The 22,436-nt window shown below is 37.7% G+C and overlaps 1 pseudogene; it reads right to left on the bottom strand.

Moving 5' to 3' along the window:
• LOC112319269 (brain mitochondrial carrier protein 1 pseudogene) overlaps positions 1 to 22,436 on the bottom strand; it is a 183,224-nt pseudogene that overhangs the window by 75,344 nt on the left and 85,444 nt on the right.

The raw sequence follows: 22,436 nt of genomic DNA, 5'->3' as shown, positions 1-22,436 counted from the left end.
ACAGCAATAAAATATTCTACAATAGCTCCTTTTTAAAACAGGGGTTTCACAGCATAAAAGACAGGCAAGAGGAAAAACTGTTATCATGCATCATTTTTTTAAAAATGATCCATAAAGCTTTCTAGAGCACGCTGACACAAAAACTTTATTAGCTGTTGTATGTTTAATAAGCCAAAGAAAGCCAAATCGCTAAAAAAAATCACAATTATTTGTCTTTTCCAACAGTGTACTCATTAAACTAATCTTTAGTCAAAATCCCAGAAAAACACCGTAGAGGTAGTACACAGTCTTTCTGTTTCAATAAGCTCTCAGGTAATGAAAATGATCCTCATATCAAACAAACAAATAAGTTCCATGTGTCTGACAACAAAACAAGCAAAAAGAATCATAATTGTAAATATTTTTAGATTTTTAAAAAAATGATATGAATTATTCCAAACTGGGGACTACTTGATAATTTAAAAATTGCCAATCTAGCCCTGGCTGGGTGGCTCAGTTCGTTGGAGCACTATCCTGTACCTGAAAAAGGTTGCCGGTTTGATCCCTGGTCAGGATGCACACAGGAGGCAGCTGATTGATGTTTGTCTCTCCCATCTATGTTTCTCTTTCTTCCTCTCCCTTTTTCTTTCTGTCTCTAAAAACAATAAACATATCCTCAGGTGAGGATTTTAAACAAATGCCAATCTAATTTATAAATCAGAAAACATAAAATGTCTTGAGCTATCACAAATGTCTTACATTTTAAAAGATATGGTATGTTAATTTTTACTTGTAATATGCGACCAACCTGAACAGGAAAGAAATTGGTTCAGGAAGAACTCCTTCAAGGGAGCTGCTTTCATGGTAGCCGACTGAACTGTGGAATGTTTGCTCAATGGTGGTTTGGGCCTTGCTGGATTCAGATACCACTCTTCAATAACACCTAAAGACAAGCTTGTGTGGGAGATGGATTTTAACTTAGAACTCAATGAAAGGATTAATAGAGAATAAATGTAGTACATATAACTCACTAAAGATGATATACATATCATGTCTATACACACATTCTGAGACATAATCACAAAACTTAAATATTAAGTAGTATAATCCTAGTACTAAACCCACATTTCTGTAACTAGAAAATGTGGTGAAATTCTTACTATTAGATAAGAAAACATGTTTTCCTCCCGTATCTGTCCAGAACTGGATTCTTTGTAATTTGCTGATGTTTATTTATTTCTACCATGGTTCATGTCTACATTACAAGAGGTGCTTTCTTCTATCAGCACTAAGATACTCACCATATATATTTCTGTGGTGGTTTGTAATTATGTAGTATTCATAATTTGTCTAAGATTCTTCGTCACTTTGATTTGATAGGTCTAGTTGCTTCTCTTCCTAATTTACTACTGAACATATCCTTAAAATTCTTTGACCCAAGAATGCTTACACTTTTTTAGCGAGCCCTGAAAAATTCCCTTTGACAGCTCCTTTGTCTACCTTATAGAGTGCTACATGAGCACCCTAGTTGTCCAGCCTAACCCAGTGTTCATTCTCTGTTTCTGTCTCCCTCTCAAGACCTTGGTCTAAGGACCTTTATCAGCGCTTTCGTCAGAGCCCTAAGTTTTCTTAAAAGATTAAGAGGGTGCTCCTAAAACTCTAGAGTGACAAATGAGTTGGTCTCAGAGCAGAGCTGTTCTTGCCAGGGGTTCCAGAGCATGGATCTATGGGAAATCTAGAGCTAAAGTGGGGATCAAAATAAGTGGCATTTTCTGTGGAGGGATTAAGGAACTGGGGAGGAAAACAGAACACGACAGGAGTGGGAAATGGAAGGCAGACCATGGGAATGACTATAAAGGGCTGTATCAACTAGGATTTTCCATAGTTGTATCTGCAGGCCTTATCAGTGATGGGAGAGAGCCTTTAAGGGGATTGAGCATGCCTGGACACCAGTTTTAAGCAGGAGATACCTACAAAAGTGTGGTCCCATTGAGCCAAAGTCACTGATTCTACGTCACTTTGTTGAACTATCAAACATCCTTCATCCCTGTACCAATTTAGACATTCTAGAACAAATATTTCAAAAATTTACCAAAAAAGGCCCGAAATAGGCTCAGCAGTCTTGAGAAAGAAGAACAAAGCAGGGAGGATCACAATACCTGACATCAAACTGTATTACAAGGCCACTGTAATCAAAATAGTCTGGTACTGGCATAAGAACAGACACATGGATCAATGGAACTGAATAGAGAGCCCAGAAATAAACTCAGGTCTCTATGGTCAACTAATATTTGAGAAAGTGGGCAGGGGTATATAATGGATTAAAAATAGCCTTTTCAGTAAATGGTGTTAGGAGAACTGGACTGATACATGCCAAAAAAAAAAAAGAAGAAGAAAGAAAGAAACTAGACTACCGAGTTACACCATACACCAGAATAAACTCAAAATGGATAAAAAACTTAAATATAAGTCACAACACCATAAAAGTCCTAGAGGAAAACATAGGTAGGAAAATTTCAGATATCCCACACAACAATATATTTGCCAATATATCTCCTAGGGCAAGATATATAAAGGAAAATATTTTTAAAAAATGGGACTAGATCAAATTTAAAAGCTTCTGCACAGCTAAACAAACTATCCTCAAAATGAAAAGGAAACTGACTGTATGGGAAAATATATTTGCCCGTTATACCTCAGACAAGTATTTGATCTCAAAATATATATAAAGTACTCATATGACTCAACACCAGAAAGACAAAAAATCCAATTTAAAAAATGGGCAAAGGACCTGAACACACAATTCTCCAAGGAGGACATATACATGGCCCATAGGCATATGAAAGATGCTCAACATCACTAGTCATCAGAGATGCAAATTAAAACAACAATGAGATATCACCTCACACCTGTCAGAATGGCTATCATTAATAAATTAACAAATGAACAAGTGCTGGTGAGGATGTGGAAAAAAGGGAACCCTAGTGCACTGTTGGTGGGAATGCAGACTGGAGCAGCCACTGTGGAAAACGGCATGGAATTTCCTCAAAAAACTAAAAATGAAACTGGCTTTTGACTCAGTGATTCTACTGCTGGGATCATACCCTAAGAATCCTGAAACAGCAATCCAAAAGAACCTGTGCACCCCAATGTTCATAGCAGTGCTATATACAATAGCGAAGTACTGGAAACACCCTAAGTGTCCATCGGTAAATGAGTGGAACAAAAAACTGTGGCACATTCACATGACAGAATACTATGCAACAGAAAGAAAGAAGGAATGCCTACCTTGCATGACAGCATGGATGGGACTGGAGAATATTATGCTAAGTGAAATAAACCAGTCAGCAAAAGATAAATACCTGAAAGGAAAACATGATCTCACATATAAGAGGAATCTAGTGAACAAAATTAACTAATGAACAAAATAGAACCACAGGCATGGAAACAAGGAACAGACTGACAGTGGCCAGAGGGCAGAATGGGGATAGTGGTGGAAAGAAAAGGAAAGGACTAGTCAAAGAACATGCATGAATGACCCACGGACATGGACAACAGTGTGGGGATGGACTGTGGGAGCAGAGCTTGGATGAGCAGAGGAGGGCAAAGGGGAAAAACTGGGACAACTGTAATGAGTAACAATAAAAAATTATTAAAAAATGAATTCTGTGCTGCCTCTCCAGGGTTCTCTCCCTGGGTGTCATTTTGTGGTTTTGCTTGTCCAAAAACTCAGAGCTCCTGGTCTACAATTGACCAGTGAGTTTCAGATACTGTTCAGTAGAGTTGAGAAAGATTTTTAAAAGATCATTATCAATGAAGTAAAACCAGGGTGGAAGATACATTCAAAGCATGTTTAAATGTCATGTTTTTAGGTGATACAAACTTAATTTCAACCCTTTGGCGATTTACACATTTTTATTTGAAATTTCTAAATTACACTTTGGAACTTCATTATTTTGTCATTCTCTTAACATATTTGAGGCCAGAGGTGGTTTAGCAATTCTTCCACTGATTTCTAGTCAGCAGTTCTTTTCTCAGAATTATGTTATTATCACAAAACTACCACCCCTCAAATTTGCGTTTTATTTTATAAAGAGAACAAAAGCCATTAATAAACATTTATTCAACAAATATGCATTGAATATACACTATGAGTCACAATCTGTACTAAGTGTTAAGATTCAATGGTTGGGAGATATAGGTAAACAGGCACCTATAATAAATTGTTCTCTTCCATATGAATGGATCACCAGTAAACTTTGCATGCACACTAATAGGCTCGCTGATGTGTGATTCTTTACTGCGTTGGCAAGAAGGACAGAGTGTCTGGGAGTTTTTCCTGTAACAGATTGACAAGTACAAAAGCTAGATTCCATTTGGTTTAAAAACAGTAAAATTTCAGTAATAGTTAACATTTTTTGCATATTTATTGAATGCCAGGTGCTTTTCTGCATCCTCTTTTGAGTATAAATGCATTTAAATCCTCACAACTGCCCTATAAGGTGAGTGCTACTATTATCATCATCCACATTTTCTGATGAGGAAAATGAAGCACAGAGAAGATAGTGATTTATGAATATCATGCAGATTAGGAAAAGTAGCAGAATCGGGATTTGACCGGGCCATTTGTGCTCAGAACCCATCTTAACTACCATGCTCTACTGTCTTCTGATGAGTGAGAAATAAGCAAGTGGAGTAAATGTACAGATGCCTCTTCCAAATATTTAAATATTTAAAATGAAAGAACACTGCGACAATGAATACACTACTTAAAGTATGAGGCAGTAGGGAGAGGGGGTATAAGGGGACTAAATGCTAATGGAAAAAATACAATAAAGATTAAATTAAAAAAAGAATGAGGTAGTATCAATGGATACAAGGTGAAATAGACAAGATAAGTTCTGAAGTCAGAAAAAGGCAACTGTTCCATTTTTCTGCACTAATTCCATAAAATTAACCATATTTCTTCATTTATAAAATGGAGACAATTATGTTAACACATTAGAAATGTTACAAGGGTTAACTGAATGATAAATAATAATAGCCTAAGATAGCTCTAGGTATATATAAATATAAATAAAGAATATACATATAAATATACACAAACACACTCATGTTTAGTGCAAAGAAAACATATGTGTTTTCTTCCTTCCCTAGAGAGCCGCTGAGAGCCTCTGCCAATCGAATACCAGGTGATTTTTCATGGACCATCACGGTTTGCTCCTACATGGCCAAGAGCTCTTCTAATTCTACTAAAAGCATTTCTTCCCTTCCCAAACTCTTCATTTCCCATTGCTCTCTCTCTCTCATGCCCGGATCTTATCACTGGGTCAGCGGAGGGCCGGCTAACTGCCTAAAGGTGTCTGCCTCGAGAGGAAGACTGAACTGATGACCCCAATTCTTCACCCACTTTGTATCTATGCCCTTTGCCTTGGTTTGGCTATGCAACTGCCTTTGGCTGATGGAATGTCAGTGAGTGTGATACCAGAAGAGGGTTAAAAAGCATGTTAGTTTTTCATTCTCAGGCTTCTGCCACCACCTTAAGAATATACATGGGCTAGACTGCTGACGGGTGAAAGGTATGAGGGAGAGCTGACTCACCCAAGAGGCCCCAGCTCAGTCCAGTCTAAATTGCTAACCTACAGACACATAGCTAACCAAACGTTTATTATTTTAAGCCACTGAATTTTGAGGAGTTTTGTAATCCAACACTGTCTGGTTATAAGTAACTGATAAACTCTGTCAAAGTTGAGCATTTTATCAACTGCCAGTAGTTTGCTGCTGAAGCTATTTCTGTCTCCTGCTGAATTAATTACAACTTTTCTATTAAAAACTCTTAACTCTACTCTGCCATAGAAGGAAGCAGAACTTAAAAAGAGTAGAGCATATTTCTGGGGCCCCCAACCTCATATAGTGGCTCTTTGAGGCTGCAACAGTCTCCCCTTCCTGCTCCCCTTCCCCACTCCCCCCTTAGAGCTGGGTGGGAGAATTAACTCAGTCTAATGGTCATTAGCAGACCATACATTGGCCTCTCCCCAAATCTATGTAGACTGGATGTTAGACTAAAAGCTCAGCGTATATGTGTGGACAACCTTCCTTTAGTAGAAAGACACAGCAGTGCCTATTCCTCCTGTTGAAGCTTCACTGAGAGGCTTCTCTTTCAGCCCCACACTCTGGGACATAAGCAAGTAAATAAACTAGAAAGTATTGGAGCACTGTCTGCATTTCTGGCCTCCATCCATGTGAGTGCCCTCAGGCCCCATATTTCTGGAAAATTCTTAGAGGGTAACTAAATTCTTTTATCACAGCTCGGTGCAGTATAGCTGCAATCACAGAATGTTCAGCTACAGGAGGCAATGATGCAGTGGATGAAATTACCTCCCCTCCCTGATCTTGTGCTGAAGTGTCCCAGGCACTGGGACCATTTAAGCAGTTGCCTTGGAGCTGGTTCCAGGATTTTGTCTACTTTGCCACAAGGTAAGATTATTTTTATACAAAGCTTATCTAATCTAAAGTAAGTGAAATTCTGACTATGCTGTCTTTGTGAAACACAAAATGTATAAAGTCAGAAAGTTGTCAGAATACTATTCTTAACATATTTTGTCCAGTATGTGCAATTCTTGGACATCTTTTGGGGAGCGTGGGACAGGTTGAGAATGTGCGTCTGCTCCGTGACACCTGGACCAGCCTTTGCCCTTCCTGTCCGTCCATCATATACCCACGTCCCATAAAAATAATTCAGAAGTTAGCTGAAATATATTCGCAAACCCTGTGTATTTGTTTCTCTCATCATAGATCTTTTTGGTTAGAATTTCTTTATTTAAAAAATGATAGCTTTACTTCACAGGTGAGAAAAAAGTCATCCCTGATTTTCCCTTAAAAACTAGGTTAATATCTCCTACTTTAAGAAAAAAAATTGTGACTGCCACCCTTACTTGGAGACTGTTTTGGAAAATCAAATGGCATTTGTATATAATGCCCTTAAAATAGTAGAAAAATCTTCAGGCTGAATATTATCACAATATCAAAGACTGAAACTTAAACTTGGAAATTCATGCACACACTTGTATAAACACATGCGCGCACACACTCAGTGAACCAATCTGGTAGGTGTCCTAGATCATTTGGGCCTGTCCCGTAGTAGGACTCCAGTATAATGGGGTAGAAAAGAGACCGATATCAAAATCAAGACCTGATGTTTGTAATTTCTTTTCCTTAAATCTCTTTATTCTTCTTCCTGTGCTTCATTTATTGAGTTGTCACTACAGTCCTACAAAAAGGTGAGTATTACTTATTGTCTTAATCCCTGACAGTGCTGATTGCCCCTCTCTCTGCCTCCCTCTCCTTTCTTCCGTCTTTCTCTGCCCCTCCCTGAAGTAAGGCGTTTCTTCCCAAAGAATTGCCTCTGCTACTGTTGTGGTTACACTGCCTCTCTTTCCTTTTGGAATGTATTGTGAAATGCCAGACAAGATGACTCAGGGAGAACAAGGGAAAAAGTTTGCAAGTCTCTTGGTCTCACATCATGTATGTAATAGAACACTGTTAAGGAGAATTCTCTTTGCTAACGAAACCAGAATAATATGATGACAATATTTTCCACTATCAAACGCAATACCGTGAGGACATGTAAATGATGAATATGATCATAAAAATGTCCTTAATTGTTTAATTTGTGGAAGAAAATGTAGTGTCACAGTCTGGCTAGCAGCTCTGTGTACATTTAGACACTGAAAAAAATAATACGAACTTAGCCTAAGGGATGGAAGCAGATGAGGAAATAGATACTTAAGAGATCTGTGTTTTTCATTTAGTGAAAATATGTTCTGTCAATGTAACTTTACATGTATCATTTAGTATTTGAACTTTTGCCACTGTTGTAAGAATCCGCAAGCATGGGAGCTCAATAATTCCAGAAATCCCTTGATCTCATGCTTCAGAAACACTCCCTCTTCGGTGGAGACACAAAGGGGACCAGGAACGGGGAGGGACAGCAAGGGTAGGGGTTGGAGGGAGGGCTAAAGAAAGATGAAAAGAGGAAGGAAACAGGATTGTCCATAAATAGGCCTTGTTTATACTAGACTTTTCACCAGGAAGTAATTTTTATTTTATTTTACTGTGTTCTTTACTATATGTTGAATGTGACATTATGGCTGGAGAAGAACGATTTTATGATCATATCAAATTCCACAATTTAATTCCCCTTGTTTTTTAACTACCAAGAGGAAAGGAAGGAATGGATTCTAACAAATAATATCACTTCAGGTAATACAATGACATTAACTCTTCAAAGTAATTTTATTATTGACACTCCTACTTAACCCTTTGTAAACTGGAAATATTTTTTTAACTTAAATAATGTCAAAACCCTAGAGGGCGGATGCTGGAATGACTAGTAGACCTACAGGCTCACCCAATTCCTTCCAAGGCGCGTCTGTGCACTGTGCTCCATAGGAAGGGCGTGTCAGGGGCACCACGCTTCACGCCCAGTTTCAGCAGGAGACACTCCATTCACACATCCACAAAATTAAGGAGTTGAACTAGAGGTCATCCAAGATTATTTTCCCTTCAAAATTCTGCAGTTTTATGAAACTATAATGACATGTCCTTACCTTTCCTCCTTCTTTCCTCTTCCATACCAAGGGACATATCCTTTTGTGTGGAACTATCCAGGTCCTAGAAGTTGCTGGAACAGAATCAAGTTGCTGTCCTTAGACAAAACAGACTGTAAATGCTCAACTATATTCATGTAACTACTTCAAACTCTTCATGAGTAAATGTGGAATTAAAAAAAAAAAACCAGTCGAGACACCTAATTTGCCAGTTTCCTATGGGGATCAAAAGCCTGGGTTAGAGCTGTAATCCCTGACGAGCAGAGTAAGGTCAGGTCTAGATACTTTACTGACAACCCCCTTGAGGTATAAGAAATTACTTGAAGAACAGGTGAGGAAAGCCTATTTCAGGAGAAAACAATAAACAGCCCACGGTGGGCAGCCTTGCCAGGTGGCACAACAGGCAGGTCATCTGTGATCAGTCTCTTGGGATTATTTTGCAGTAGAGTTTGGAACCTAGAAAAAATTGTGTACCAAAAGCCACAGCTGACCCTGCTTTCTTGTCTGCCTTTAGTGAACATGTTCTTTTTTTGAACACATAGACAGGGGGTCAAAATAGCCAGAGGTTGCAGCCAAGTGAAATGTGCTACAACCAGATAAAAAACCTGGGCCTTCACGTCTGGGTATGCATCTCACTCACTCGGGGACGTCAGCTGCCAGGCGTGGAGCACGCATAAAAGTGTGCTAGTGATAACCCTGCTTCCTGTAGCTCTCTATTCTTCTTAAAATGTGAAGAAGCAGAAGCTCAGAGAAATCACATAAATGCTTTTCCAAAGATGCTTACTAATTAATGACTAAATTGTGACTCCCAGACACCGACTGGTTTGAAAGCTTTCAGACAGAACGTGGCAGGACTAACGTGAGTACTTAGACTCTAAGGAAACTTGAACCTGTTTTTGCCCTCTGCTCTGTATTAGACTTAACCTCACATCAGTTGGCTAAGAGGCTTACCTTAAACCCACTGGCACTATTTCTCACAGGTGTAAGTTATGCAGATGGCCTGGCAGAGAAAGACCCTGGACTTTTCTAAGAAGAAATAGATTAAAGAAGAATAACATGGGTTTTCGTCAGGCTTGAGGCTGAATCTTGGCTCCACTGTTTACATGGGTAAGTCCCTTAAACTTCCAAAGCCTCTCCTTTCTCATACATTTATGAGAAATAATACTTCATAAGACAGTAGTGAGACAAAGGAAATATAGGAAGGCTGTAACACAGTGCCTGGCAGATAATAAATGGTAGGTGACTCTCATCATGAGAAATGTTAAAACTGTTTGCATAAGAAATAATAGACAAAAAAACTGGGATTGACAAACTTTTTCTATAAACGGCACGACAGTATATATTTTAGGTTTTTCGGATCAAACAGATTCTGCTATAACTACCTCAATTTTGTTGTTGTAGCACAACAGTAGCCGTAGAAAACAATAATGAATGAGTGTGGCTGTGTGCCAATAAAACCTTGTTTATAAAAATGGGGGGTACAGCAGATTTGGCCATTGGTATCATTTGCCCAACCCTGGGTAAAGTGGCAAATAGATTAATTTTAGGAAAATAAAATTACAATGTAAGTATGTGTCTCATAGCCTGTAAAAGAATTATATTCAGAGTTAACAGTGCAGTATATTGATTTCTACAGGTCATTCCCAAGTGTCTGGTTTGGTAGGCAAACTTCATGAACTTTAAAGCACTTCATTCACAAGCCATCCTTTGTGTGGGATGGCATTTACCATTTTATATCTGTTCATTGATTTTGTTGACTAAATTGCAAATGGAATTAGATGTTCCAATCGTATGTTAGGGTGTATCGGGAAAATCTGGGACTCAGAAGATCAGGTTACATCGCATTTTAGAACAAAATGCAATCCACTACTGCAATGCCACATACATTTTCCGGTGAGGGGATCTTGGGGATTTGAACCTTTTCTGACTGACTGTAAAATGGGCAGAGCCCATTTACTTACAAACATGGAAACCTGAGCTATTTGAATGATGTAGTGCAGTTAATAAAGTTATATTAATCTTTCTGAGCTTTGTAACAATTTGATTCTATTTTTTGGTAATCAGTTTATTTTCCATTCCTAAGGGAGTTTTTGCGCTATCAGTTATAATTTGATGTGATCACACTGAATTCTGTTCAAACTGTGGAGGAATAAAGTTCGATCAGACAAAATTCAATCAATTATTGAATTGGTAGTCTAAAAGAACTAGGTAAAATTAAAAAACACAATGGCTATAATTCAGCATTAACCAACTTAAATGAACAATTTTATTAAATTGGTGCCTCATGCTCACATCTGAGCTTCATGGAATGGGAACTATGCTGTTGCATCTTCAAGCAGTTCTATGTTTTAGGAAAACTTGGCTTCTCTACCCTAAAGTGGAATCTGACCAAGCTCTGCATTGATGAGTGTTTTTGCCAGAAAGCTATTCTCACATAAAAAAAAAAAAAAAAAAACATTCTTTGTGATTAGACATAAACTGAATTGCTCACTTTGAAACTTTAATTTGCTTTATTAAAGAAATCTCTTTTGTTTTCCTGCTTTATATAATAATCCTAAAGTTTCATTCATTTCCTCTAATATTACCTTCATGTCACCTTCAGAGGCCTGGAATAACTAACTTTCCTTTGGGCAAATGTGCTGGTCACAATAAACCAAAAGGAGAAATCTTTTATTAATTGCTACAAGATTATCATTGTTGCTATATTGTTTTATGTGTATTATTTTGCCTACCCCTCCCAGTAGTGTTTGGAAGTACTAACAAGGGACTTTTTGGGCAGCAAACTTGAAAATTTTTTTGAAGCATCAAATAGTGGATTTGTTTTAAACCTACATTTGCATAGCAAATGAACTCATTTTCATTGGCACATCTCTTTGAAGTGGCTTGGTGGGACAGATGGACATCATGGGGTATCTGTGGTCCCCCAAGCTACCTTGTCACCATTGCCCCTTCCATCTCTTTGTGCCATCTACAGTCTTCTAATACACATACCACATTATTTATGCCACACCGCATAGGAGGGGCTGACGTTTTTCTGCATGCTGCTTATTTTTTGTACATGGCAGAATTTCTTGCTTGACTTTAAGGTGGAAAAGGAGGTGTAGAGGGAAACTATCCTACACAGGAGTTTTTCTGGAAGCTTGTCTCTACTGAAGAAGTACACTCAGCTATCCTGTCAAGAGCTCACCACGCAACAGTACTTTTCAGGAATATTAACTGACAATGTGGAAGGGGTATTTCAGCATGTAGACCAGTTAAATAGTGTTGTGAATTTGGTGTGTTTTTATTGTGACTTTTCCTCTAGATTTTCCCAACTAATAATAATATTCTGGAACTAAATAGTCTAAAAGTAGATTTCTCTATAGACCTCTTATCTCTCCTTCCCACCAGGAATGCATAATAATTAAGGTATTTTAAAGAAAAAATGACTGTTTTTTTTTATTTTGTTTTTTATTTGACTCTATTACAACATTCCACTCATAGAATTGTGGTCACCAAATGTGTGGATTGTGTTTTTCCCCCCATACCATGTAATTCTGTGACACCATTGGATGTCCTACAACTTAATTCATTTCTGACAGTATCTATCTGGAGTTACATCACAAGGATGCCCCATCCTCCACTTTGTATGACAATTGAAAGTCCAGGCTATTATGACCCACCAGCTATAAATAAGAGATTCCCACCACCCCCTCCTTGGGTTATATTAATTTGCTAGAGGACCTCACAGAGCTCAGGAAAACAGTTTACTTACTGGATTACCAGTTTATTATTGAAAAGATATTACTCAGAAACAGCCAGAGAGAAGATGTGCATAGAGCAAGGTGGGTGGGAAAGGGCCCAGAGCTTCCACACTCTCCCTAGGTGCTACCTTCCTAGTCCCTCCCTGTGTGCGCCGACCCAGAAGCTCTCCAAACTCCATTGTTTAAGATTTTTATGGAACCTTCATCACATAGGCATGATTGATCACATCATTGGCCATTGGGTATTGATCCAGTCTCCAGCTTCTCTTCCCTTCTCAGAAGTCAGGTCATGGGGTTGAAAGTGCTAACCCTCTAATTGAATGATTGGTTCCACTGGCAACCAGCCCCCATCCTGTAGTTATCTAGAAGCTTTCCAAAAATCACTCAACTAATGTAGACTCAGGTGTGGTTAAGAGGGTCCTATTATGAATAACAAGAGACACCCATTTCACTTTGATCACTCTAGAGCTATTTCAGCAACTGGGAACAAAGACTAAATATTATAACAAAAGATGGCTCTGTGGCTTTTAGCACTTAAGGAATCACAAGGGATGTAAGAGTTCTATGCCAGGAGTCATGGGCAAAGTTCAAGATACATAAAAATCACATGTGTATATATATATGTGTGTGTGTGTGTGTGTATATATATATATATATATACATATATATATATATATTTCTTGTGGTTTATTATAAATCACAATGTATCATATATTTTTCTACATTATAGTAAAAATATTATTCATTAGGTGTAAATTAGCTATCAAGACTTAAAACTCAGTATACCGCACATAAACATCTTGATTTCTTTTTTTTTTTTTCTTGTAATAAATACTTGAATGAGAACCAAGGTCTGTAACATACATAGCAGTAACTGCCCTGGCCTATGCCTTCTGCTCTATTCTGGGGCTAACCAATTATGTTTAACCCGCATTTGAAAAGAAGGCCATTTTCAATGTCACCCATCAGTATCCATCTTCACAGAAGATACCAATCAGGGGCCAGAATCTCAATGTTAACACCTCCGTTTGGGGAAGTTAACATGGTAACACAGACAAATGAACAATTTTGAACCATCCTGTTGTCTTCCATCAGGAGGCTCTTGGGAGACCAACGGTTCAGTAAACACTTACAAGTTTGTCAAAATACATGTGAACAAGGAAACAGAGAAAAGAGTAGAAAAGTTGGCAGGGTTTGGTTCACATATAATTCAGTCCTTGATCTGAAGCCTCTTAGCTGCTCGTATGTGATAAAAAAAATGATGTTCCAGGGTCCAAGTCAAAGCCAGTTTGGCCAAAATCCTTTACAGAGTGCAAAAAAGCCCTCGTGTTCCCACATCTTTAAAATACCATCCAAAGTATCCTTGTAGAGGTCCACATGCCCCATGATTGCCGTCATAGGAGGTTCATCACATGAGTTCAAACCACATCAACTGGATTAGAAGCCAGAGCCCCAGCCAAGCAGCATATGAAGCTGGAAACAAAGTGAGTTAAAATTGTGTCTCCCATCACCCCTGACAATATTAAGTGCTTCTTTGTAATATCGTAGACTGGTAGCTCTACTCCCACAATGACAGCAGCCCCCTGAGCAGTTGGAAAAACACCCCTCCACAGACCCTGCTTGTTGGTATATATCAATGAAGCTGCCAATCATGCTGCCTTGGAACAAGCTTCCCTGAGCCTGCATTGGAATCTTTACTGCATTGGTGGGATTGGCTATAGTGGAAGATATCACTCTTGATACTACCCCACAGATCATTAATTAATTAGAAGAGTTTCATCTTCTAAATGTTCTACAAATAATCTCTTCAAGCTTTGGTAAATGCCAATCTTAATTGTGCCATATGATGCCTGCCTTAGTAAAGCAGGAGCAATTCCTAAATACTGAGCCAATATACCTTCTTCTTTATAGATTGGAACAAGGCATGAAACATTCCTCAGTATTTTATCTCTTTGAAGCAGGCATCAATGCTTTGGCCTTGAACTTGCAGTCATGTTTTGGTTAGGTCCACAGGAAAAGTTCCACTCTCTGGGTGGTTAATTTATTTCTTTCTTAGAAAACTAAGATGTCAAACAATGTTGGTATGGACTTTCCCCTTGTTAGCTTTAAGGGCACATTTGTTTCATGGGAGTTGGGGGTTGGAGGAGTCACTTTGTTCTAAGGATGGTGTAATTTTTGTGTTCAACTTACACTGCAAAAAAAGGCAGAAAAAATTGAAGGTCTTTGAGTAAAATGTCTATGGATTTTGAGAGTTCATACTGTAAACTGCCTTGGTTATCAGTTTTCTTGTGTAATTAGAAATAACAGTTCTCTCTTTTACTACAGACATGAGATTTGATGGCGGACTTGTTTCTTTGGCCTCAGCAGTGACAGGAGATTCCACCACAGCAAGCAGGAAAATGGGGGTGTAAACCAGTGGCCAAGGACTCTACTGCATAACGCATCCTTGAGACATGCTTGTAGATCCCCCAAATCATTGTGGGTGAGTGTGAGAATGGTTTTTGTTTCCAAAGAGAATCTCACAAAGGACAACTAAATATTATTCTTTTAAAAATTTACAGGCTGGTGTGAATTGAGAAATTTTGGTTACTTATGTTAAATTCTATATTATTTTTTATAACTCTGATCAAAGTATTTCTTTTCTTAAATTTTTAATTAAATGTACTGGGGTGACATTGGTTAGTAGAATACTCTACGTTTCAAGTGTACCTACCAGTCAAAGGATTTCTTAATGTTTTCTAAGTTGCAAACGAGTACCTGATACTATATTAAGTATTATTATAATCATTACTATTTTCCATTGAATTCATTGGGCTGACATGGGTTCACAAGATCATACAGGTTTGAAGTGTATAACTCAACAAAAGATCATCTGCACACTTCATTGTGTGCCATCGCCCCAAGCAAAGACTTTGCGTCCCCATCCCCTACCTTTGCTCACCTCCACCAGCCTCCCAGTCCCCTTTCCCTCTGACTGACACCACACTGTTGTCTGTGTCTGTATACACACACACATATATAAAATATAGTTCGCTTAATCCCTTCACCTTCTTTCATCTAGCCCCCAACCCCATTTCCCTCTGACAGCTGTCAGTCTGTTCCAGGAATCCTTGTCTCTGTTTCTATTTTGTTTATCAGTTTATTTTGTTTGTTAGATTCCACAAATAAGTGAAATCATATGTTATTTGTCTTTCTCTGACTGGCCTATTTTACTTAGTATATTTTGGTATTATTCTGACATTTTTATATGAAGAGAGTACCTTGAAACTTCAATCCTCAATGTGATTCTTTTATTCAGTATGTTAACAAAAAATCACTACATCGTAGACTTTAGAGGCTGATTTTTAATTTTATAATAAAAGCTTTTGGTGCTCCTTGCTTGAAGACAATTAATTTCAAGTCCATACTTCTTTTGAGGTAAATTCTTACAAAGAGCAATACTGAATGTTTGAGATTATTTAATCAACGCTTGCACACATTTTAATATATTTAAGGACAGACTTGCCAATGCCAGCTTATTAAGATATAGTTAGCATCCAAACAGAATGAAAGAATTTCATAGCGTTGGAAAAGCTGGGGATGCCAGCGGTATTACTTATGCAGACAGTTCCTGCCTTTAGCACTCCAACGCATTAAACACACTAGCAGCTCACAGACAAGAACTGTCGAACAGAATTTCCTTTTCAAACTTCCATCTTAGTCAGCTAAATAATATGAAAACTATTTGTCATGCCACATAGATCAAACATGAAACTGCTTGCAAAATAGATTACCTGTGAGGTCATTCGCAGGCCAAATACGATCCTGGAAAAAATGTGTGTATGGAAAGATAATGCAAGTCAGTGAAAGGAATGGCTGACATCCAGAGTGAAGAACAAGTATTAAAAATTTTTCCAAATTGGAAAAAATGAATAGCTAAAAATGCTTTTGCCTTGCATTTCCATTGACTCTCTTTTGAAGACAAGAACTGTGTAGAGATACCTTCAGTTGAAGCTCTGTTTCCAAGTCTGGCATCTGATTTTGATGCTCAAGTTTTGTCAAATAAGAAGATGAGATCATTTTCTTGATGAGGTCAGATGTTTCTGTGGTTATATTTGGCCCTGAAGTTTACACAAAGTTAAAAAAATTAATATCAAGGATTCATATTTAAAGTTGTTGTGAAGTATGCATTTGTGTGTGGAGAAATTCATCCTGCAAAAAGAATTTTTAAAGTTGAGGCTTTTGCTATGGAAATTTTATACAATTTTTCCAGAAGTTATTGCAATTTTGTGCAAGCTTGCTCATGTGAGACAGAGTTCCCTGAATGCAAAAGCAGTGTTTTATTTGTCTTTGGGTCTCAAGCACCAATAGAAAAGCTAACTCATAGTAGATATTCAATAGATCTTCCTTATAAATAAATCTTATGGCCAGAAATGGGCAATGGTGAACTATACTATAAATGAATGAGCATCTACTTAAAAATATTATATTAAAAGTGGCACAATAATAGAAAAATGGGTGAAGTAAAAAAATAATGAAAAAATCTGGATTCAAGTCCTGGTTCCCATAAATTACTGCTGCATGGCCTGAGATGAGCATATGTTTTCAGTGGAAAAAAGGTGGGAGTGAGGGAGGCAAAGGAGAAAGGAAAGACAAAAAAAAAAAAAAAACTACATGAAAAGAACAGAACATCACTGATTGTAGGTAGTTTTTTTCAGTCATTCAGAAAATATATTTTAAGTTCTATTTGTCAGACACTATTTATAGGTCATGCAACTAGAGAAAAAAGTTTCCTGTTCTCAGGGAGCTTACATTCTAGTGATTTATGTGATGTTATATTATATTATATTATTTACTATATTATAAACTATGCTATGTAGTATGCAGTATATTAGGTAATGCTGTGTTGATGTGTATCTTAGAAAATATATTAACTCATACTATATTAAAGAGTGATGCATAATATTACAATAAGCAGCATGAAGACAAAATAAATCACGGTAAGGCCATGGTGTTGCCATCTTAGAGAAGGTGGTCAGGGAGGTGACATTTGAGCAGAACTTGGAATGAAGCACGACAGTAAATCGTGAAACAAGAAAAGGGCTAGAGTATTCTGAGCAGATGAACTTCAAATGAAAGTTCCTCTGGAAAGACTCAACTTTATTTCTTTAAAAAGACAAAAAAACAAAAGTGTCCTGTGTGATTTGGTGTGGAGAGTCAGGAAAGGAGCAGAGGAGACGATGTTGGAGAACCAGGCACAGGCCAGATCAAGGAAGAGTTTCCTCTGCCAGGTTAGGGACTGGGGACTCGGAGAACAGGTCAGTCTGGAGGTAGGCTTATTTTAGAGTCATCAATACATAGATACTGGTGAAACTACATAGAGATGAACTATTTTCAATGACTGAACCCTGGGGAACTCCTGAAATTTAAATCTGGGGTCTGGATGATTGTACAGCCAAAGAGATTCAGGAGTGGCTGGTGAGGGAGGAGGAGAATATGCCCCTCCCCCAAGCAAGTTTTTGAAGAAGGGTGAGTTGACATTTGCGTCAAATGCCCCTGCAAGACTGAAGAAGATGAGGACTGAAAATCCCCTGTTGTATTTGGTGCTCTTCACAGAACACTTTATTGGAGTTGGGGAGACACAAGCTGCCTGTAGCCGATTCAAAAGAGGATAGGAAATAAAAACTTTGGGACAGAGTAAAGTACTCGCATGCGAATGAATGAGAAGTGGGGCTATTGAAGGCTGATTATGTGAGGTAAAGGGAGAATTTTCCTCCTAAGATGGGAGGGAGTATGCCCTACTTTTAAGACAGACAGCGATTGGACGAATGGAGGTTGTAGTGAAGAAAGTATTCCAGGGAGAACAGACACAAGTGAGTGAAGGTCACAGGCATCATGGGTGTTTGAGAGTGGAGTGGAAAATAAGTCATATTGTCTGTGATCTTACCAAGCGTACAGTCTCAATTTTCTAACCCTAAATGTTATTGGAAGCACTTTGCATTATCAAAATTGAAATAGAAACATAATTGAATTCTTTCTTTATTCTAGTAAATTACACCCCATTTAGAGAGCTGATAGAATACAATAGGGCCTAATGTCAAGGAACTGTCCCAGTTCCTCTTCTAAATCAGTTTTGCTCATAGCCAGTGTAGTGCTGGTAAACACTTAACCACCAGCTCTCTCAGAAGAAAAGCGCCCTGATTTGTAGTAATTGACAATTATTGTAGTGTGAATATTCTGGCTGTGGCTGACTTCCAGCTTGCGAAATTTCTGAATATGTAACAAGTAGCTCTGACATATCAGTAGGAGCTGGCTCCAATATACCTTGTCAGTCATAACTTCAAATTTATAATCCCTCCATTGAAGATTAACATATGTCTGGTCCATTTTTCTAATATTTTAAACATTAAACATATTGCTTTACATAGTATAGCCACACCCTAATTTTGGGGAAGGAGGAAAGGACAGGTACTCTCTCCTCAATATCTGGAATAAATGCCATCTGTGAGCTAGTCTGCTTAGAAAACACCTATCCACTCTACACACCTGGCTCTGGCTTCACATGCCATACGTTACATGTCGCCCTGTTAGAAAGGACTTTCTATCCGAGTGGGTCCCAGAATTATTTTTATATCTCTGTATTCTAGAGATTTTTCTCAAAGTACTTCTCATGATCTACCATTTTACACCATTTGTTTATTGATTTACATACTATAGTCTCAGAATAGGGCAGGGACAATGTTTTATTCCCTATGCATAACTAGCAGTCATATCATGAGGAGTGCTTAACTCATGATATATACTTAATAAGTGAATGTACCTTGAACAAATAAGAGATTTGACATGATTTATTAGTAAAAAGCAAGCTACTTAATTTAACAAAATGCTAATCTTCCTAGTAAATTATTTTCATACCTACAATATCATTATGATACTTTATGTTCACCAACTTTTTTCTACAAACAAATGTCATTATTATTTTGAAACTGTAATTTTACATGGTTTTATATTCTAGATTGTTTCCATGTTCTCTGTGCTCACCACATAAATTTACATATGGACACAGCCATATACACATTAAAAATGGAGGCAAATGCAGAAGACCATCCTACGAGTAATCATGAGAGAGTGCAAATTTTTATATCATACTTAAGGATTAAGTAACATAGGCCCCGTTCCTGTTATATATACAGACACCACAAGCCTGCCCTATGTCGTACAGCATCGCTTTCCTATTTCTATGCCCTTTGCTCATGCTGTTTCCTCTGCTTAGAACATTCTCTTTGTCATAGTCTTCACCCATCAAAATTCTATTATTATCCAACAAATGTCATTTCTACTGTTTCCTCTAACCTTGAATCGTTTCTCATTTTCATATGTTACTTCTTAAAGAGAATTTACTGAAAGACTTCTAAGTCCCTGGCACTAAGCAAGTATTAGGAATTCAGAGATAGATAAGAGATAGCCCTGCTGTCGGGAGCTGACCCTACAGATAGGGGTCAGACTAGTCAGCTTCGTGGGCTTCCCACAGGGTCAGACGAGAGGCTGACATGAAGTCTGAGTTGTCAGACAATGCTTCCTAGAAAAGAGTGCCTCTCCTGAGTTATATCCACTGAAGGTGGGTTTTCTTATTTACTCAAGACCACAGGACACTTCTTATGGCATTCATAGAGTTCTGTATTGTATTATAAATAATATATGTGTTTAATATTATGAATATCTATGTTTATTTACTAACACAATCAAGTTTGTTTGTCATTCACGTCAATTAGTTATTTGGCAGGTGGCTAATCATGTGGTTCAGGGACCCAGGCTCCTTCCTTACACACAGTGGCTGCTCCAAATACTCTTCTGAGTCAGGCCAAGAGATGAGGAGGGAAATTAGCCGACCAGAATCAAGGGACACTTTTAAAGAGTGGCTACAGTGCCAAACATATTCAATTGGCCAGAGGTAAGCACATGGCCCCAATTAATTTGTATCTATTATCAAACTGTGAACTTAACAAGGCTATTAATTTCTAATATAACTGTTAGATGCATCAAAAAATACTTATTTACAATAACTTTAGCATTTTTTCCTCTCGGAAAAAGTTCAGAAAGTTTCATAATATTCTTTTCAATAATGTTTCTGTGCAATAGTTATTCAACACATCTGGTAGATGATTGTCAGGAACATTCCATGCCGACAAGTGTGACGTCCAAAGAGGAATTTCTTCCCTGTGTTAAATGTGCAGCCCTGGTCCAGAGCTAGCTACGGGTCACCAAGGGGTTTGGCCGTTAAACTTAGCACTTTCTGTCTTCTGGTTTATAAATGTAATTCAGCATTTTAACATGAGATTTTTTTTTTAGAATGTTAAGGAAATGTGGCATTTTTCAAAGAATTCATCCAAAAAAAATACCCCACCCAAGTTAAACATTTTATTTATGACAATACCTCCATGTTTCCCATTTTTTGCCTTAAAAAGCAAAAGCATTTGGGTCACCATGCCCCTTAGGTAGAAACTGCACCCAGGTACACTTCAGTAATACAGTCAAGGTCAGGGGCAGCTGAAGGACTAATGGCTTCCTAAATAATTGTGTATATTGACAATAGGACTCACTTCTAAAAATTTGGTAACCATATAATTTATCATCCTGTAAGAAATACATAAATTAACATCCAGGCAGTTTATCAACACAGTCAGCAAGAATTACATAATGTGAAATGTATGGTATGGCATAGGCATGTAAATTGAAGAAAATCAACCTGTACAATTAAAATAGTAACAGAGAATAATTTATAGTGCTAATTTCATTAATTTATTAAGCATCATGGTTTAATGGAAAAAACATAGGTATTAGAGTACTTGGCTTTCAGTTCCATGCAACTGTTCATATCCTGTGATCTTAAGAAAATCAATTATTTCTCATGTTTAAAACATCAAATAGGTTTAAAGCATCTATTAGATATGGTCATTATTAATCATAAGAATGGAAATTCCTCTGCAATGGTGCCTGACACAGGGAAGCCCCATTCATCCCAGTTATTTTTCAAATCACATTTTTAAAGTACACATATACAATGCAGAAATGCAGCAAGTTTGTGAAAATAAAGAAAATTATAAAGTAGAAATAATTATCTTCTATGAACTCCAACACCAAAGGAGTCAAATGACCATGGTAAGATTTTGTTATATTTGACTTGTATTATACATGTATATGAATTTCAACATTTGATATTACAGGTGCCAATATCTCAAAATATATGCTGAATAAATTTGGGCTTTATGGAGTTCTGTATGATTTTTAACTTATCATTAAGAATTTTTCAACATTTTAAAACATGATTTATTTAAAAATAAGTCTTAGAGTACATCAGAGTTGTTTTTCTTGCCAGCCATACTACTGAATTGAATTAGCATGACAAATATAAAATTTAAGGAAAAAATATTCGTGAACATACAAGATCAAAGGGACTCAGTAAGGACCAGAAGAATAAATTATATTCACAATATTCAAAAGTCTGATTGGCCCACAAGGTGAACAGTAGGAGGAGGTAGGAAGAGCAAAATGAGAGAGGGCCAGATAATGCAGTAGCTTCTATGCCAGATTTCGACTGTATTTAGTTATTAAAGTGGTTTAAACAGGATAGAGGCATTATATTAGTTTGTTGAGATTGCCATGACAAAGCACCACAGACCTGGGTGGCTTAAACAACAGAAATTTGTTTCCTTACAAGTTGTGGAGGGTAGAAATTGAAATCAGGGTACTAGCAGGGCTGGTTTCTTCTAAGGGCCTCTCTCCTTGCCCCGTAGATGACTTTTCCTGGTGTGAGTGGTCTTCCTTATGTGCCAGTCTGTGTACTAATCTTTTCTTACAGAGACACCAGTCATTGGACTAGTGTCCACCTATATGAACTTATTTTATTTAAAATGATTTCTTTAAAGGTTCTAGCTCCAAATACAGCTAAGACTTCAACGTATGAATCTGGGGGGACACCATTTAGCCCCCAGCAGATGTGATCTGATTTCAAATATTTAGTAGGATACTTCTTTCATTGCTCTGTGGAGAAGAGAGTGCAGGGACACAGGAGTAGAAGCAAGGAGACAGTTGGAAGGTGTTCGCAGGAGGTGGGTAAGGGATACCG

Source organism: Desmodus rotundus, chromosome 11, assembly GCF_022682495.2.
Source record: "Desmodus rotundus isolate HL8 chromosome 11, HLdesRot8A.1, whole genome shotgun sequence".
NCBI classification, from domain to species: Eukaryota; Metazoa; Chordata; class Mammalia; order Chiroptera; family Phyllostomidae; genus Desmodus; species Desmodus rotundus.
Note: the sequence above shows the minus strand (reverse complement) of the source record. Positions and strands in the feature narration are given on the sequence as shown.